Consider the following 6,000-nt stretch of genomic DNA (forward strand, 5'->3'; position numbering starts at 1 on the left):
TGAGCCCAGTCAGCCCTGGGGGGCCAGGAACTGCTTCAACTGGGATGGGAGGTTTTGTTGGTCAAAGCAGGATAGGCCTGTGAAACCTGGGACTGGGGGAAGGTCTGCCTGGGGGAAAATTTCTTCCTGACTCCAAATCTGGCAATCAGCTCCTCAGCCTGTGAGGATGACACACCAGCTGAAATTGAAGTAAGACAATTCTCTGTACCTCCTTAGATCACCTGTCCACCCCATTCAGCGTCCCTTCTCCAGCTGTGGTGAATACCTGATGCTTCAGAGAAAGGCAGCTCCGCCCCCAGAATAAATCTGGTAAATTGTGCATTGGGAGAAAAAAATCCTTCCTGACCCCTGCAGGCAACCAGTGGAAGCCCAGAAGCATGAGATTTGATTATAATGCAGAGCTGCAAGTGTTCTGAGCATGTTGCGGCTGATGCAGAACTACAACTTCTCCCCATAGCCCATAAAGGAAGGGAATGAACAGAGGAATTCATTGATTTGTGGACTCCAATGCCAAAAGGGACCACCACAACCATCAAGCCTAATTCCCTCCTGCCCCCCACACATGGAGGCTGTACCACTTTTCCCAGAAGCTGGGTTAAAGATCAAAGCATATCTTTCAGAAAGCGATCTCATCTCATTTTAGACTTCAAGCAACGAGTCCATCACGTCCCCTGGTAAACTGTTCTAATGTTGAACTTCCTTCCCTGCTAGGAAATCGTGTCTTGTGGCAAGGTTGAATTTGTCTAACTTCCACTTTAAGACACTGGAAGCTTCACATGGTAAGGCTTGTTTTCCAGCCCCTCGATCAAGTTTGTGGCCCTCCTGTGAACTCTCTTGTGATGGGTTTGGTCACAGAGACCCCTTTGGGACTGTCACCTGATGTGCTGAGACTACCCCTGAGCCCGTTTTCTCTGCCAGCTTGGGACTTCAGAACCCTGTCGTGTTGAGCCAGACACGCCAGCCAGCTGCAACACAGACCCAGGGTCTGAACCACGCCCATAAAGCTGCAGACTTAACTGAAAACCACTCAGCAAGTGCTCCTGTCTCTAGCACCCAGACTCACAGTTCCCAATAGGTTCCAAACCCCAAATAAATCCATTTTACTCTGTATAAAGCTTACACAGGGTAAACTCATAAATTCTCCGCCCTCTATAACCCCTTTAGAGAGATATGCACAGCTGTTTGCTCCCCCAGGTATTAATCACTTACTCTGCCAGTGAGTTCATCTCTACTCGGGCACTGTAATGAGGTTTACAAACCCCACACTGAGCACAGGCAGAAGAGAGAGGAGAGTCTTCTCTTCTGGCAAGTAATCAGTGTGATCACACCCCTGAGCAGCTGCTTGAACTGCCAGTCGTGGAAACATGCATCCCCCTCCCCCCAAGCTGTGACCAATAAAGAAACCATGCCCAGCTATAAAGCAGGGAGAACAGAGAGGAAAAGTAAGGCAGAAAGGCCTAGGACAGCAGATGGGAAACTCTGGGATTTACAAGGCGACAATAACTTAATTATGCAGGTTATTACACACTGCAGGAGGGAACAGCACTCATGCCCTTTGATTCCAAAGATGCAGGCATCCGTCAAAGAGAATCCCCACTATTTGTCACTAGTAGTATGGTTTTTATTTTCCTTGTAGTCCTCCAGGTACCAGAGGGCAATATATTCTACTCCTGAAAACATTCTGTGCCAAAAAATTGAAAATTCTGCACACAAAAAAAATTGAAAATTCTGCACACAATATTTTAAAATTTTGCAACATTTTGCGGGTTTTATTTGTCAATAAATAAATGCAGAGGCTCCAGCATGGCGGTGGGCAGCACAGGTTACTGGCTGCATGAAGGTGGGAGATCATCCTGCAGCCCACTCCACCCCTCACCCCTAGGACATGGACTCAGCAGTGAGGCTGCACCCGAGCCTGACATAGCACAAGGCCTGGGCCTGCCCCAGAAACACCTTGGGGCCCTGCCCCTCTGCACCAGGTGTGGGGCAGGCAGACTCAGCCAGGCAGGATTCAAGTGTGGAGGGGCTCCGTGTTGGGGGATCTAGGTATGAGGCAATCTGGGTTCAGGCAGCTCGGGGTGAGGAGGTCTAGGTGTGGAGGGATCTGGATGCGCAGAGGCTCATGGGGGCGGTTACAGGTGAAGGGGCGATGGGACTCTGCAGGGACTTCCTGTTGAAAGTGGTTGGGGCTCAGTGGAGGGGTCTGCATGTGGGGGCTCAGCACGGGGGGTCTGGGTTCTGGGGGAGTGGTGCTTGGTGGGATGCGCGTTTAGGTGCAGCTAGTTGGTGGTCAGTGGTGTGGGGGTCTGGATGTGGGGGCTCAAGGTGGTGCAGGTGGGGATTTGAACTCAGTGGGGGTCCGGAGGCAGGGGGTTTGGGTGCAGGGCAGCTCCTGAATCAGGTGTAAGGGGACTGTTGCCCCCTTACTAACATTCAGTGCGGGGTTTGGTTGCTAGCTCCCAGCACTAAAAAGGGAGGGGTCGATGGGAAATCAGGAGCCTGAGACTGACAGTCTCCAGGAATAATGTGGAGAGGCCAATGCTCCAGGCTGGCTAATCAAGGAGTCAGGAGGCCAGGGGGGGTCCCATCCTCTGTGTGAGCTGGAATTGTCTGAGTCAGATGGAGTGGGGCCAAGCTAAGGAGAGAACAGGGGCCCAAGCTAAGCTGATGGGAGCAGAGCTGCAGCCCCAAAGCCAGAGCACAGCCCAGAGAGAGCAGACCTGCCCTGGGAGCAGAGCTGCAGCAACCAGAGCCAGAGAGGCCAGAGAAGCAGCCCAGGGAGCTGAAGGCAGAGCAGCAGCAGCAGCCGTGCTGAGGCAGAGTGGAGCTGGAGCAGTCCAGAGCCAGGTGCTGTGAGCAGCTGGGGAGAGCGAGGGGGACCCTGGGCAGTGGGCCCAGCGCAGGGAGATGCCTCAGCCAAGCGGCCCTGCAGGCCAGACTTGAGGGGGATCTTAACCCCAATGGGGTGGGGGTGACGCTGGGGAGAAGGGTCCTGCCACCCACAGCCTGAGAGTGTGTGGCCACCGCCAGAGCAAGTGTCCGACCCTCAGCGTCCCTGCAGCACAGCCAGGGCCTGAGAAGGAGGCCTGGGACCTACAAGGAACAGACTGTGAACTGCCCTGACATCCCAGAGACACTGTCTGTGATGTTCCCTGCCACAGAGCGGGGTGATGTGTTTCCTTTAACCTTTCCCATTTTTCCTTCTTTTTTTTTAAATTAATTGTTAATTAAATAACTTGTATTTGCTTTAAATTGTATGATGTGATCAGTGGGTCAAAGAGGTGCGCAGTACAAAGAGGGTACCCTGGAGTGGGGACACCCTAACCCCTGTCCCAGGTGACCACAGCAGGGTTGGGGGTTGAGCCCCCCAGGAATCCTGGGTCCAGTCTTGTTGGGGTTATGAGGACTCTGCCAGACAGGAGAGTGGCAGGGGAGTCCTCGAGGGCAGGGAGGCCTCTGGGTAAAGGAAGGGGGAGCGAGGACTCAGATCCTTTTGCTAGCCCATTTCACCGGGGTAGTGCAGAAGACAGGAAAGTTCCCCACAATAGCGGGACCATTCCCCCACTTACACAGGGGTTGAGGTTCAGTGGGGTGAGATTCAGGTATGAAGGGCAGGGGGGGGGTTCTGGATGTACTGGATGAGGCTTGGCAAGGGTGTCTGAGTATGGAAGGTCTGGATGCATGGGGGTTGAGTGGATGGGGGAGCAGCTCCCCATACAGTGACCCCTCCCCACACAGCCGAGGAGCGATAGGGGCAGGAAGCAAGGGAGGATGCTGAGCTTCCTGCAGCTGGAGGAGGTTTCTGGGGGTAGGTCTGACACAGCCCCAGCCACTCCTTTCAGGGGAAGAGGAAGTCCTGTCCTCTCCTGCCTCCAGCCAAGCCGGGACTAGCATCTGATCCTGGCTCAGGGTAAGAGCCATTGGCTGGGATGTCCCCAGACCCACAGTGATTTACCTCTCCACCGGCTGCTCCGGGTGAAACTGCTCTGAAATGATGTACCTATACTGCTAGAGAGTCATTTTTCTGTGGGGAAGCAAAGAAATCTGCAGGAGACATGAATTCTGCGCATGTGCAGTGGCACAGAATTCCCCCAGGATTAATACTCAATCACACTTGAGCAAGCGGGATTATATCCAGCAGAGGGCAATGGTTTGCATACAGGACTAGGGCTTTTGGAGACCATTCCAGACCCAGCCCTGAAATTACTACCAGAGCCGTCTGCCTGCGAAGTCTGCACACAGGGTTATACAGCTAGGTTTATCTTCATTGAACAATCTGTCAAGCAGTGCACAATTTTCCCACTAATGTGTTGACTATTTGTGTGCTGTGGATTAATGAGCATATCAGTCAGTGTTTAGACAGAGGGATAATGCTACTCAGGTGGAAAAATGAGCTCTTAAAACTTCAGTAGATAAGGATTAAGTGATCAAGGCAGCAGGTAGAGTGGAGGCCCCTGTAATCCTTGTTGTTACTAAATCATACTTAAACTCAGTAATACTCTGCTCTAACCCACTGGAACGCAACGATGTGTGCTGGGATAATGGAATTCATTGCTCATGCCTCTATTTAACAACATGCTAGAGAACTACCATTCATTCCTTGACTCCAGATCTTAGAGAACACCAGAATATTATACGTTTGTATGTTTCTGATTCTGTGTTCGATGGAATCCAAACAAATGACAGACTCCATTGTTGTGTCATAGACATTAAGCTCTCCGGGGCAGGGGCTGTTTTGTTTCTTGCCTGTACAGCATCGAGCACCATGGATCCTGAGCACTGACTGACGTCCCTAGGAACTGCCATAATAACAGTCCAAGGGTTCTCAAACATTTTCATAGCATGGACCACAGCTAAACAGAGGGGGATCAATAGACATTTCCCTTCCCAGTCTCAATCGGATAACGTCCCTGTGTCAGCTACAGCAATCACTGATGTGGAGAGATAAGGTACCGTTCAGTTAAGCCAAGATTGTTAGAAGACGCCATTGATGTTGGGTGACACGTCAAAGAGGCCTGATTTTCAAAGCCCTTTCTCAAAATCAGACCCCTTTAAGGCACCGAAACCATTAGTCGCTTCTGAAAAGCTTGGCTCAAATGGATGTTTAGGTACATTAGTGCAGTTTAGCAGCTAGAGATAAGGAGGATGGAGCTAGCAGCATGAACCCAGCACGCATCTCTGGCGTAATCCATATCTGGGCACTTCCTCTCGTCTTGAAGAGATTCAGGCCTGTTGCTATAATAATTCTATAACCTCAAGAAGAACCTTGAAAAACCCTAATCAGTCATTCCTTCAGCCCAAACAAACCCAGTTCTCACCATTCCCTTGGCTCTGTCCTGGGCTCTCTTTCAACAACAGGTTTATTCCATAACTCCATGCATTTCAACGCCACCTTTCACCCACTTGGGATAACACAAGATTGTAACCAAGGGAGAGGCTCAATTCAAGACAGCCCTGAGCCTTGCAATGTAGAGGATGCTGAGCGACCTCACACACACCACTGCAGAGGGTTTAAAGACAATCCTCTAAATGTGTTAGAAGGCTGGAGAAATTCCCTTTCCCCACTAGCCAAGCTCTCCCCAAGACCCGCCCTCCCAGCTAGCAATCTGGGAACAGTAGGGTGGTCATGATGCCCCGCAACACATGGTCATGACCCTTCCCCTCCATGGTCTGAAGCACCAAAGTCACACACAGTCAGCTATCTAGAATTATTGCTGCTCTGTGATGGAACGAGTCTCATCCAAGCAGAGCTACAGGGTGAACTTGGCCTTGGGACTTACCTGTGGATTCCATCTGCCTTGGAGAGAGTCCAGCGGAGGGCAACGAAAATGATTAGGGGGCTGGGGCACATGACTTATGAGGCGAGGCTGAGGGAACTGGGGTTATTTAGTCTGCAGAAGAGAAGAATGAGGGGGGGATTTGATAACAGCCTTCAACTACCTGAAGTGGGGTTCCAAAGAGACTGGATCTAGGCTGTTCTCAGTGGTGGCAGATGACAGA

Source organism: Mauremys reevesii, linkage group 1, assembly GCF_016161935.1.
Source record: "Mauremys reevesii isolate NIE-2019 linkage group 1, ASM1616193v1, whole genome shotgun sequence".
Lineage (NCBI taxonomy): Eukaryota > Metazoa > Chordata > Testudines > Geoemydidae > Mauremys > Mauremys reevesii.